At 52.1% G+C, this 13,582-nt stretch overlaps 1 protein-coding gene across 1 annotated transcript in view; it reads left to right on the top strand.

Moving 5' to 3' along the window:
• Window positions 1–13,582, top strand: part of LOC138730003 (tyrosine-protein phosphatase non-receptor type 11-like) — a 51,219-nt gene that overhangs the window by 522 nt on the left and 37,115 nt on the right. The gene's annotated exons all lie outside the window — the stretch shown is intronic.

Genomic DNA, 13,582 nt, shown 5'->3' with positions numbered 1-13,582 from the left:
CCCTGGTCCCTTTCCCCTTCCCCATCCCTGGTCCCTTTCCCCTTCCCCAGCCCTGGTCCTTTTCCCCTTTCCCCTTCCCCATCCCTGGTCCCTTTCCCCTTTCCCCAGCCCTGGTCCCTTTCCCTTTCTCCTGCCCCATCCCTGGTCCCTGCTCCCTCCCATCCTTGGCCCCTTCCCCTGCTGCTGCATTTCCCCCTTCCCCCCTGTTATCCCCTGCCCCATGATCCAGTGCAGGCCTCCCCGTGCCCCCTTTGTGGGAGAAACCCTCTGCTTTATAGCATCTCATCCTAGACGGCTCCATAACCTGTGCCAGAGATGCTGAAGGGGGTGCCAAAATGGGACACAGCTTTAAAACTTCCTTAAAGTCAAAACCCCTGCCTTGCAACCTGGTGTGAGCCCCATCCTGACCTTGGCCCCTGCCCCACGGCCGGTTTGAGTTGCCTTGTGCCCCTTTTGCAGGAGAAACCCTCCATTTCAAAGCATCTTGTCCTAGCAAGCTCTATAACCTCTGCTAGAGATGCTGAAGAGGGGATGCCAAAATGGGACTGAGCTTTAAAACTTGAAATATCTTTGTGGGCTGCAAGCTGAGAAAAAGAGAAGTTTGGTGCATCTGGTGTGTTGCTGGTGCCTCCTCCGGCTTCTCCCGATTAAGCCGTTTCGAAGCTTCAGTCTCCTTCTCGGTGGTGGTAGGAGTGTGACTTGTGGGCATCGTCCCTTCTCGGTTCCTCCTTCTCTGCTCTGGTCTCAAAAGGGGTAAATAAACAGCCTTTTTGGCAGCCCCCTCCAAGCACTGGGTTGTATGCGTCCCTCCCGCGTTGCAGCGCTGAGGGGACTTCTTAGTGGCTGCTTTGGGGGTTCTTGCCTGTCCTTTTGCTGAGATAGCCTTAAGGTGACCCCCAAAAGCGTTTGTTGCTATTAGAAGTCAAGTGTGTTTTGTAAAACGCCGAGGAGGGTGGTGGCTGGGGAGCGGCCGTACAGCTGACGGGCGCTTCAAGCCGAGAAATGGGATCGGTTACAGGACAGGGAGAGCTTATTTGGTGTTGGTACGGGACCGAACGCGGGCAGGTCATGAGTGAAGCTTCCACAGTCGCCTCTTGAATGTGTAACAGCTCCAGATTCCCAACACGTGTGTTCCTGCAACGCCAAGATTCAGGGGTTCGGTTGGTTTGTGGTGTTTTGGGTCCCTTTTTGCCATCCTAGTTGCCCCTCCCATCCAAGTTTTCCAAGTGTCTGATTCAAAGTGTGCTGAAGACTTTTAGGAAGAAGCAGCGTTCATCTGGGTGGTGCCACGTTGGGAAGAACAAAGCGTGATTGGTGATGGAGTAAAAAGCAGGGGAGTGCGACTTGGGGGCCCTGGATTTCATTCTTGGCTCTGGTAGCGCTCTCAGTGCCCCCAGGCAAGTCAATATTTGTCCACGCTGCCTGTACCTTGCGAGCTCCACTTTGTCGGGCAGTGACCTAGGGCAGCAGAATGCTAGAGACAGCAAAAAGGTTGTGATGCTGCTGCCAGCTCAGTCCTAAGAAACCTGGCTAGCTGGTAGTGCTGCTGCTGAGCCGAGGTCAGAGCTGCATGGACTGGCTTTTCTACTGGGGGTTGATCACTCCCGGCATCTGTTGTCTCCATCCTGTGCTGGTTTCACTGCTCCTGGTTCTCTAACACTGCTCAGATCCTCTTTCCCCATGTTGTGGCTCAACGTTCAGGCTTGCACGGGAACCCTTGGAATGAAGGGCCCTTTGGCATCAATAGGCTGAGGGGCTGGCTTACAAAAGCTGCTGGTGTGGAGCTGCTGAAAGCCAGCGTGCAGCTGGCCTGGTGTGCTGAAAAAGGGCACTGTGAAGTGGGGGGATCCGTGAGGAAGCGATTTCTCAGTAGCTCCATCCTAGCCAAGGTGCTGGTTCCTCTCTGCAGGGCCCACCTCTGTGGCTGTGTGTTCACTTTGCATCAGAGAGGCTGTCGCCTGCTGAAAATCTTAAGAGCTGGTGTGGATACGAGTGTGAATGCGCATCGCAGCTCAGGTTTGGAGTGCGCCTGACCTGCCGTGGCTGTCCCGTGGCTGCAAGGTAGGATGCTCTGGTGGATGCAGTTGAGCTTTCAGGAGGATCTTGAAAGGATGAAGGATGCTGCATCCCTTTCTGCCCTGGCACGGGGGCAAGGTAATGCGGATCGGGGGAATGACTTCAGGAGCAAGTATGGTGGCAACTTAAAAGCCTGCAGGGAAAGAGTGAGTAATCTAATCACCTAGGGGTTGTTTTTCATCCTCAGTTCTCTTCCCAGTCTGTGTGACTTTGCCAGTCACACAGTTTTATAAATCCAGTTTGGATAAATACGTGTCTCAACAACTGATGCTCTCTGGGAAGCGCAAGCTTGGATGAGTGCTGGGACCAGTAAGTGATGCTGAGCGTTAGGTGCTGCTTAACGCCTCTCCTCCTCCCAGCATGGGAGTCTGTGGAGGGGCTGGGAGGAGACAGCGTGACTCCCTAGCTGAGGGGAACAGCTTTACACGTAGGATACCTGTGTGTGGAACAGGGAATAAGCCTCTTTTTTGGATGTTTGATTTGTTAGGTGGGCTCTCCTCATGGCTGTGCCGTGCTGGAGGGAGAGAGATGCTGGACTGGGAGATGCTGGTCACCCTTCTTATGGTCTAAAAGGCCCTGCTAGTGAGAGCAGTGGCCGTGTGTCAGTGTGTGCGTGTGTGACATGACAGAGAACCAAGCCCTGGTGTAGAAATAAAGCAAATTTGTTGCCGTCAGCCTAAACCACAAAGCTGTTGCAAATCCTGAGCTGCAAGCTGCTGCCAGGGCCTTGTTGTGTTATTTCTTAGAAGCAGCTTGTTGGAAGAATGACCGTTTCTTTCCCTCTCCCAGCTTTACTGGCATGTGACTTCTCAACTGCAGGAAAGGTTTGGAGGTCAGGGATGTACCATCCTCCAGCAAGGACAGAGAAATCACAGGCCTTCTGGATCAGCAAGAGCCTGGGAGTCTAGGAGCAACTGCTGCCCCTCCTCTGCTTTGGTGCTTACATCCTTCGGCTTCAATTAAAGACCTTTTGCTGTGATGCAGAGACCTTAGGGGGATAAACCTCACATCCCCATCGCTGATGAGTGGCTTGTAGATCCCCAAAGCCCTGTTTCTTTTCCGAGAAAGGAATTGTGTGGTATCTGAAGCACTTGGTAGGTCTTATCTGCAGGGCAGGCTTTTTCATTGCAGCCAGGTTTTCTGGGATGCTGTGGCTGGGAGGAAGGGAAAGGCTGGAGGAAATGAGTAAATGCCAGCTTCGGGAGCCTGAGCTCCGCAGGACTGAGTGCTGAGTGGTATTGTTGCAGAATTGGTGCCTGGTTTGCACAGTTCCAGTGCTGGAGAGTTACTGAAAGGGGCTCCAGGAAAGCTGGTAAGGGGCTCTTGATGAGGGAGTGCAGGCATAAGGTGAGAGAGAATGGTTTTAAGGTGGAAGAGGGGGGATTGAGATGAGATCTTAGGAAGAAATGTTTTCCTGTGAGGCCGTTGCCCAGGGAAGTGGTGGCTGCCCCATCCCTGGAGGGGTTCAAGGCCAGGTTGGATGGGGCTCGGAGCCCCTGATCCAGTGGGAGGTGTCCCTGCCCATGGCAGGGGTGGGACTGGATGGGCTTTGAGGTCCCTTCCAACCCAAACCATTCTGTGATTCTCTGCTGAGTGGTTTCCCATATCCATCACTGACTACATTTATTTGACATGTTTTCCTCTGCGTTCGGATGAACCTCTTTAAAATCTAATTTACTACTTAGCTGAATTACTTTGTCCACATTGATTTTATGGCATATTGTGGGTGGTTTCCCTTTAAAGTCTCTTTGGATGGCTTGTAATTCTGAGCGTAAGCAGGGCTGCTGCAGCCACCGGGGTGTGATGCAGTGGCTTCTCTGGGGTGGCTGATAAGTCAGGGTTGGCTGAAGTCTTGCATGTGCTTTCTCCAAGATGGTTTCTCATGCTTTTGCAGGTCATGTTGCTGTGTATCAAATGCATCCAGCTGGATGCTGAAACCTTGCTTGCTGTCCAACCTTGAGCATCTGCTACAGGGACAGGATATATAATGCCAGTCCCTGGACTGTGGTCCAGGCCTGTGGTCCCAGCTTTCCCACTCCTGTTACCAGCGAGAAAACACACGCTTCCTGTGCTGAATCCAAATGTAAATAGTAACCTTAAGTATTTGCAATAGCTGCTTACTTTGGCAGCTCGGGTGGCGGTGGGGATGTGGTAATTTCTGGTCCAGGAAGCAAAACCAGGTCAGTGTTTTGGCATCTTGGGTATTCATCAACACCACATCACGGGCAGAGCTCAGGGTGATGGTGGCTAGAACCAGGATGATTGCGGATCTCGCTGGTGGGAGCTCCAGCCCGTGGCTCTGAGGGGCAGGCCCCAAGGGGTGAGCTCAGAAACATCCTCTGGCAATTGTTTGCGAGCTGTTTGTCTCCATCTCTTCAGGCTGCGCTTCAGCGCTTGGCTCTGGAGCTGAGTTGTGCTCAGCTCAGCTCTGAAAGGGTCAGCCAGCCTGGGCAGCTGGAGACAGGTCACAGCAGCAGCTTGAATTCACACATGGGCTTCCTTTGCTCACAGGCTTCATGAAACCTTCCCAGCAAGGCAGCTGGTGCCTTTTTCTTCCCTCCTTTGCCATTGCTGCACCTGAATCTCAGCTTGGATTTCCCCTGCTTTTCTCTCTGGCCAGGCTGTCTGAAGATGACTCTGAACACAGGCTCTATTTGCAGCACTAGGGGAGAATCAAAGCTCCAAGGCTTTTGTGCAGCATGTGCTGAGGCTGCCTGCATGCACCTTGCCTGGGCAGGTAGGGAGGTGAGAGATGGGAAATGCACTGAAAGGAGCAGGTGTGCTTTTTCACCAGGCTTTACTGTGGTAAATGGGGACAAAAACATTGCCAGCGACTTAAATTACGCTTCGATTCCAAGCCCCCAACCTATTGTTTAATTCCAGATAGGGCGAGTTCCTTGCTGCAGGTCATGAAATGCATAAATGCCCTCTTCTCTCCCCTTTTCCAGTGAGGAACTAAGACTGGTTAATGGAGAAAGGGAGAAAACTAGCCTTCCTTCGGAGAGGTTTTTTGGCTCAGGCCCTCGGTGATTTTCCAGTATCCTACGGTTCCCCCAAGGCAGAGCGAGCAGCGCTCGTTATGGTCCCAAGACAAATGAAGCTCTTTCGGCCCTGGAAGACGTTTCTGGGATGCAGCTGTATCTCTTTTGCGGGCTGCCAAGGAGAATTCCTCGCCGTCTGCAGGGGCAGGGGAAGGCGAAGCGCACCGAGGAGGAAGCCAGGCGTCCAGCTCGGGCTGCCAAAGCTATATTGAGGGCGAGTTTCCTTTGTGGCTGGGTGGTACCGGAGCTGCTTCGCTGCTGCTTCCAGCAGGGTTGGGATGAATCGGATTTCTAGGAGATGGTTCCTCTCAGGAGCCTCGGAGGCACCTGAACGCATGAATCGGAGCTTTGTGCTCCAACGGAGCGATGCCAGCGGAGCAGCGGTAGCCAGCTGGACTATTCCAGGTGTCCAAACGCAGAGCAGGCGTGGGGAAAGCTGCTCCCAGTGTCCCCAGCCCCTGAGCTGTCCCCACAGCGAGAGCCTTCTCCCCAGGGTATGCAGTGGGGGCCCAGCAGAAGCAAGCCTGCAGCTCTGCAGCTGGGAAATGCTGCTTCTCAGAAAGGGAAACAGAGCTCAGGGCTTTCTAGCACAGCCACGTAAAACCTGGCTCATGCACCAGTCCTGGAGTCTGGCTGGAGGTGCTTCTTGGAGTGCAAAAAGGTGGGCTTTGTCCCTTCCTGCTGCTCAGAGAGGCAAACCTTGCTCTCATGGAGGTTTTCTCAGAGGCTGGGTGTCTCACTGACAAAAATTCAGAGGGAAAAGTTGTGTTCTGTAATGGTTGCTTTGATATATTCCTCAGTTTGAAAAGGACTGGCCTAGCCAAGATCTCCTTTATCCCTGGAGCTGGTTGATCCATGAGCAAACCAGCAGCCTGGTCCCTCTTAAAGAGGGTCCTACGAGTGGGGAACCCGGAGCCGAGAGCTTTTCTGTGCCCTGCTGGGTCACTGATTTATTGCCTCTCTCTGTAGTGTTCACCCTCCCACTCCTGCAGCATGGATGCCCTTGGATTCCCAGGTCGCTCACTAAAAACTTACTTCCCAAATGCTGACATGTGGGTTTCCATCCCTGCCCTGAGGGACGAACAGAGCTAATACCTATTTCCAAGCTAAAAGCAGGCTGGGAAAATAAATTTTCTGGAAAAAAAAGGGAAGGAATTTTTCTGGAAAACCAAAAATTAGTCCTTTTTCTGCAGTAGGCACGGGGATTTTTTTCTGTTGCTTTTTCACTGCCTTGACCAAAAGCAGAGGCTGCACTTGCTCCCTTATGAGCTGAGTGGTGGGGAGGGCTGGAAAGCGGTTCCTGCAGCCCAATTGCGTGTTCCAGGAAACGTGCGTAGGATGGAGCCTAATCAGATTATGGGGCTGGTCTGTTAGCAGGCTTCCTGCACAAGTCTGAAGGGAAGAAGGAAATTCTTTGCATTAAACCAAGCTGGAAACCAGGAACTGTGTGCTTCCTCTATCTAGGTGGTTTTTTCTGCAAACAGCTCACGCTGCTGCTTGTATCAGCGGGGCTCTCCAAAGCCCTCTGCCTGCTTGTCGTGGCTGAGGGACGAGGCTTGGAAGAGATGCGCACACCAGCATCTCCTCTTGGGCTTTCTGAGCTGCTCCCCTGTAGCAGATGCTGTGGCTGTTGCAGGTGTCCCAGGCAGGTCGCCTGTGGAAAGGATGTTGCTGTGATCCAACTGCTGTAAAAGCATCTGGAAAGTGGGCTGGGAGTGTGTGACTCTGAGCATGAGGACTTGGGAGGGCTCTACCTTGCCTCCCCCCGACCCCGGCTCTGTGTTGGAGGAGATCATGGAATCATAGGATGGTTTGGATTGGAAGGGAGCTTAAAGATCAACCAGTTCCAACCCCACTACTGTAGGGAACAACACATCAGGGTCCAAGCCATCCAGGAGGTTCCTGGAATGTGTTGGTGATGATTTCCTTCTCCAAGTAATAGGAAAGCCAACAGGCAGGGGTGTTCTGCGTCTCTTGTGGACAAGAGAAACCAATGAGTCTCATCCTTCTTTGAAATGTCCTCGTGGTTGTTAGTGATGGGATGCTCTCAGTGTCTCCACACTGCTCTGGCACCACAATTTGTCGTGTAGAAGGTGCTGTGGAGCCTCCATGGACTCCGGGGGACAAATCTGTTCTGTCCCCATCACCTGGAGCACTGAGCAGGCACGGTAACACGTGCCTTGAGAAGGACACCTAGTCCAGCCATGGCTTCTGGCAAGGCTGTGCATGTGAATCACAGCAGTGTTCCCTGCAACCGTCGTGAGAGCTTAGGGTTGGAGAAGCCTCTCACAGCAAGGAGTGATTAAGTTTATCTTGTTTGTTGCAGCTTCTTGGTGCTGAAAGAAGCACTGAGGGAGGAGAGGGTGAGCTGAGTTTTCTAGTTGGGCTGGTGTTTGCTGCAGCTGTCCTGATTACGTTATCAGGTGAAGAGACTGTCTCGTAGCAAGTATCTGCTCAAGGTTTCCCGTGCACAAAGCGGGTTGGGGTGGTTCCCAGCCTGTCCTTGCTGTGGCTGGTATCTCTTGACCTTCTCAAGGGAAACGTGAGCATAGATGTGGGACTGCTTGCAGGCGTGAGAGAAAAGGCACCAGCAGCATGTGGTGGGAGGTGGTTGGATCTCCTTCCCTGGAGGGGTTTAAGGGACGGGTGGACGAGGTGCTGAGGGACATGGTTTAGTGTTTGATAGGAATGGTTGGACTCGATGATCTGGTGGGTCTCTTCCAACCTGGTGATTCTAGGATTCTATGTGGGCAAGTCTCAATGTGCACCTCCACATGGTCCCTCCTGTGCCCAGGGATGGGGATGGTGTGAAGGCTTCCAGTGTCTAGTGATCCAGTGGGAGGTGTCCCTACCCATGGCAGGGGGTTGAAACTGGATGATCTTCAAGGTCCCTTCCAACCCAAACCATTCTGTGATCTTGGCAGTAGCCTCCTCTGCGTGGCTGAGATAGGCTCAGTTCTCAGTTTCCTCCCACAGTCCAGGTAATCTTCACGCCTGGGCATCACCTTCTGTATTATCTAAGGGAGAAGATATCTATGCTGTTGATGTCCAAAAACCTTTTGTGCATCCCCATCCCTTCCTTTTTCTGATCCAACTGAGCGAGAACCTACCTGTGACCTTGGGAAACTCCTCCCATTCCCAATGGACAGTCCTTAGATTTATCTGGATGGTGCTGTGACTCTGTTTAGCTGTTTGCTAATCTCCTGTGGGTGCTACAAAAAAGGGTTTTTTTTCACATAAATTGGAGGCTTGCAATAGCCCACACCAGAATAAATAGATAGGAAGAAGCTTGTCCTGGTGAGCAGATGCTGAACAAGAAATCTGCCACTCTCACTGGGGTGGAGGAGAGCTGTGTGAGGGCAGAGGACCAGCTGTCTGGAGTCGGCAGGAGAAGCGAGGTGCCCTCCATCTGTTGAGGGGAGCCAGCTGGGCCAGAGAACCCTTCTCTGTACCTTCTCATGCTTCCCAGTCCCCCTGGGCTGCTTCCCAGCGCCATCCCTGGGGTGTCAAACCTGGGAATAAGGCTGCGAGCTGCAGTTTGTGGTGCGTAGGTCGGTGTGGCTTCCCCCCTCCCTCCAAAACGATGTGTTTTGAAAGTTCCTTTTTGGTCAGACTGGGTGTACCAGTTACTTTCAAGGGAACTGTGTTGCCTTGGCTACTTTAACCCAGCCCAGGAAGAGAGGGGCTGATGGAGGGCAGCTTGCAGAGCACCACAAAGGAGATGCTTCCCTTGCCCTCCTGCTGCCCCACGCTCCGTCCAGGGTCTTTGGTCCCTTCCCACTCTAGAGATCAGAACATGCAACTCCCCCCTCCCTGCTCCTGCAAGCCTTTCAGGTATTTTTAATAATGGAATGATTCCAGGTGGAGAATCGTAGAATCATTTGGTTGGAAAAGACCTTTGAGATTGTCGAGTCCAACCATACCTGCCCACTACTAAACCAGATCCCTGAGCAGAAATTGAGGGACAACCTCCTCACAGTGACAGGAGGGTGATCGCTGTTGTCCTGGGGCTCTCTGCTAGCTCCTGCCCCCAGGGAAACCTTGAGGTTCCTCACAAGGCTAGGACTTCGTTAGCTCCTCCAGCCATGGTTTGTAGCAGTTTGCCGTTCCACTCCACAGCCTGTGTAGGAACAGCTTCAACAGTCTTGGGAGTTGGGTAAATATAGAATCATAGAGTGGTTTGGGTTGGAAGGGACCTTAAAGATCCTCCACTTCCAACCAAAGACTTGACATAGGCAGAGGAGAGCCCATCCCTTGGGACGTGTTGTTTGGCCTTGAGGATTTCAGAAGGGTGGCAAGGTGACAAAGATTTAATTTCAAAACAACAAAAAATCCCCTTTCACACCCTTGAGCAGCATCCCTACCATGTAAATTAGTTGCCAGGACTATATTTGTCTTTGGTTTAGTTTTTTGGAGTACTTTGTTTGTTTGTTTGTTCGTTCCTCTCTTCCTCCCACCCTCCTGAAATATTTCTGTCCGTCTCCTCTCGAAGAAGTCTAACGAGCCCTGCCACTGATTAAATCCTAATTATAGCCATGGTATTTTTTTTCTCTCCAATTCTTCATGATGTATCTAGGTAAAAAATAGCCTTGGCGACTCTTCAAAGGGGACATGGACCTGCCATGGGCTATATTTTTGTCTTGTCACCCTGCCCGGGTCCGAAATAAACCTCCTCATTTTTAATTAGCTCGTCAGGTTATATAATCCTGAAAGCCAAGGATTTCTGGGCTCAGCAAGAACGCACGTGATGCTGTGGGCTCGGGCAGCTCGTGGCAGGCAAAGGTGGCGTGTCAGGGCTGGGGCGACACAGCAGGAATCTCCTCTCCTGCTCCTGACCCTGGTGCCAAGTGAGAGGCAGCCTGGAGGAGCCAAGATGCTGTAACACAAGGGCACCCGCCTGGTCCTTCTCATCCTCTGCTCTTGCCTTGCTTCCTTATTCCTTGCAGTACTTGAAGAGGAACCTGCTGAATGAGGAAGAGCCTGGTTAACCATGAAAGTTCCTGGGCTTCTTGGCTGTCTGTGTTGCCTTAGAGTCTGGTTTTGGGTTTCCTCTGCTCCTGGGAGAATGGGTCAGGGTTTTTCTGCCCTTGGCATCATCCTAACAGTAAGACCAAAGTAGAGGTGATCCCCTTCTACGAGCATTCAGCAGCCAAAGTGCTTCCCTGCACTTACCAAAGTGGCTCACCCCCAAGCTTCTCTTCAAACTCAACAGACAGGTAGCCCAGAAGATGAGCAGGTCATGCAGGGGAGCACCTCGTGTTTGTTCTACGCAGCTTTAAAAAACTTGTAACCACCAGATGGAGCAAAGGAACTTAAAAGGGGAGGGGGTGGGTGCTGAGGCGCTGGCACAGGTTGCCCAGAGAAGTTTTAATGCCCCATCCCTGGGGGTGTTCAAGGCCAGGTTGGATGGGGCTTGGAGCCGTGATGTAGTGGGAGGTGTCCCTGCCCATGGCAGGGGTGGGACTGGTTGGGCTTTAAGGTCTTTTCCAACCCAAAGCGTTCCACGATTCTATGAAAACAACTATGTCTGAGACCTTGACCAGGCGCTGCTGTTGAGCACTGGGGTACAACCACTGCCCCATGGGCAGATGCTGGACCTGTGCCTTGCCAGGCTTCCTACTGGCTTCCTTCTCTCAAGCCATGCCCTAGAAATTAAGGCTTAGAGTAGTCCTGGGGGCTGTCTGGGCAAGGTGGTGGGTAAGGGCAGCTCCATTCCTTGTCCTTTGGTCATCACCCGCTCTACAGATCGCAGTTCCCACTCCATGACATCTTTAGTTGGAGCTTCTTCCAACCTGTGTGAGAGGAGGACGTGCTGCAATAGCAATGCCAGTTTGCTCTTTGCGTTGAACCAACCCACCGCCTGCTGTCATCTGTGTCTCAGACCAGAGTTTCAGTCCTGCTCCGGGGAGGGCTGGGCAGCGGGGGTGTCAGTATTTGGTGCTGCTGTAGCTTTAAAGCAGTGGAAACTTTTGGTGTTGTCATCTCGATGGTCAAAGCTAAGAGGAACTGGCATACGTTGAGAAGTGCTATTTAGTGAGGAAGATGTAGTTTTGAAGTGTTTGACTGGGTTGAAATCAGCAGGTTTTGAGTCCATCCTGACCTCTGGAAGGAGAGAGATGCGATGCATATCTGGGATTTGAATAGGCTTCTCCAGAGCTTAAAGCTCCGCTTTGGTGCTTAGCAGAAGTGGGCATAGACCACAGAATTAAGGGTCTTCAGACTAGTACAAACAGAAATGGGCTGCTGTTTCCCATGGCTGGTGTTCAGATGGGTGCGTGTGTTCAGATTCTCTGTGAAGAATCCTTACTGCAGCAATGAAGCACTTTTAACAAAGTGTAAAGGGAAGAGCTTGAGGAAAGCGGCGCAGGATCACATGCAAACAGCTGGCCCCGGCTCTCACAATCTGGTTTCAAAGGATAAATGCCCTGGGGGTTTATATTTAAGCACAGCATCTTGAAAGCCCAATTAGAGGTTCTTCTTCAGTGCTGAGCAGACAGGAGGCTTTTGACATCAGCGAGTCGGGTGATGCTGAAGAACGCAGAGGTGTCCCCTTGTTCAGTGTTCTCCTGCCAGCCCTGGGATGGATCTTGCGTGGTTGCTCCTGTGTGCTGGTGCAGGGTGGCTTGTTCAGCCCAGAAGCGAGGGGGCTGGAACTGGATGGTCTTTAAGGTCCCTTCCAACTCAAACCATCCTATGATTTTGATATAAAAAGGGTGGAAGTGCCAGTTCCAAGCAATGCTCTTCCCAGAGACAGAAAACAAGCCTTTCTGAGGCTTCATAGCCACCTTTTCCTGCTGGCACAGCACTAGTTTTTATGAGAGGAGATGCAGAACTATCCCTGAAACAGAAGCCGTTGAGCCCTCCTGGATCTATAAGCGCTGTGCAGCGTTGGCCGTGAGCCAAGGTTTAGGATTGTTTTTCCAGGACTTATTAAAAGCACCATTGCTGGGCTTAGGGAATGACCCGGAGAAATGGTGAAAGGATGAAAAAGCAGTGCCAGCAGCTCGGAGCCAGCCCAGCCTTGTGCAGAATGGCCACGCTAAGCCTCTCTGCTACTTTAAGGCTCTCTAGGGTGCCTGGGAGCTTAAAAGCCTTCCCTGGCGTAGGAAGCAAGGGCAGCCAGTTTGCTTGGGAGCAGCTGTTCCCCCGCCTGGAGCAGCGACGCGCGATGAGACCGAGTGTGGATTTCAAGAGCGGTCAGTAGTGCACATGGGGTGGTGGCTCTGGCTGGGTCCCTGGTTGCGATTTAGCTGATGCTGCTTTGACTAAGCAGAACGAGACACGTGCTCAGCGCAGGCTGCGTCTGCCCAGGGAGCAGGATGGAATTGCTCTTGTGCAAAATCAACCCAGTAGGGTCTTTCTCATGGTGCGAACCGTTTGAGTTTGTGCACAGGCGAGGGAGAAAGCTGGGAAGTTGTCAGCGTGGCTGTTTGGGGCAGTTCTGCTGCCTGTAAGCCCCATGGCCAAGTGAGCATCTCCAGTGCTCTTCGGTAGCACTTTCCCTGAACAAGGTGGATGCGGATCTCTTCTCCAAAATAACAAGTGATAGGATGAAAGGAAACAGTTTTACATTGCTCCAGGGGAGGTTTAGATGGGATATTAGGAATTATGACTTGGAAGTGAGCATCCTTCTCGAGCCTAAGAGCCACTCTTCCTCCTTTAGCAGGATGAGAAGCCCTGCTCTTGCTCTACAAGCCACTTGGGTGGGGACAAACCGTAAAAGCAGATCAATCTCTGTGTTGTTCATCTGCTGCTCCTCCTCTTCAGGACCAGTTGGGTCCTGTGGGGTGAGTCTCCATCCAGCCCAGCATTTCCAAGCTCAATGCGGTGAGACGGGGCTTCCAGAGTGTTCAGCTTTGCGGTTGAGACTCTTGCTGGTCTCTAATCTCCTCTGTGCCTCAGCTGCTCTGTTGGCACATTAAAGGCTGGCCGCAAAGCAACCATAATTGTGCTAAGTGTCTGTGGGATAATGGACTAAATACTCAGGATTGCAGAGGCAGCCGCATTCCCAGCTATTTAATACCTTGATTGATGTATGTTTAGCTGTTTGCCAGCCCACAGGAGGAGAGTGTTCTGGGCTCTTGTTTCTCCTCCTCTGTGTGATGCAAGGATGTTAAAGAACCAGGCAGGAGGGAGCTATTGGCCAGCTGTGTGGTTGCAGGGCTGTAATGATCACAAGCTGGAAGGACTGGGTGGTGTGGTCTTCTTCCCTAGCTTGCCGAGTTGAGTGGCTGCAATGACTTTCTCAGTCTCATCAGGGGAGAAAACTGGGTTCTGTTCTGCATCACCCTCAGGAAGTGACTATTTCTCTCCATTCCCAAGTAAGGGGACTGGACTCTAACGTGAATGCTCTACAGCTGCATGGTCTACACGCTATCCAGAAAAAGCTGGCTCAGAAGGGCTGTGTAGAACCTCTTCTTGGTTCTTCAAGGTACATTTGTCCTTGGGCCCCAGCAGGACATGCT

This window comes from Phaenicophaeus curvirostris, chromosome 22 (genome assembly GCF_032191515.1).
Source record: "Phaenicophaeus curvirostris isolate KB17595 chromosome 22, BPBGC_Pcur_1.0, whole genome shotgun sequence".
NCBI lineage: Eukaryota > Metazoa > Chordata > Aves > Cuculiformes > Cuculidae > Phaenicophaeus > Phaenicophaeus curvirostris.
This window is presented reverse-complemented; position numbering and strand designations above follow the sequence as displayed.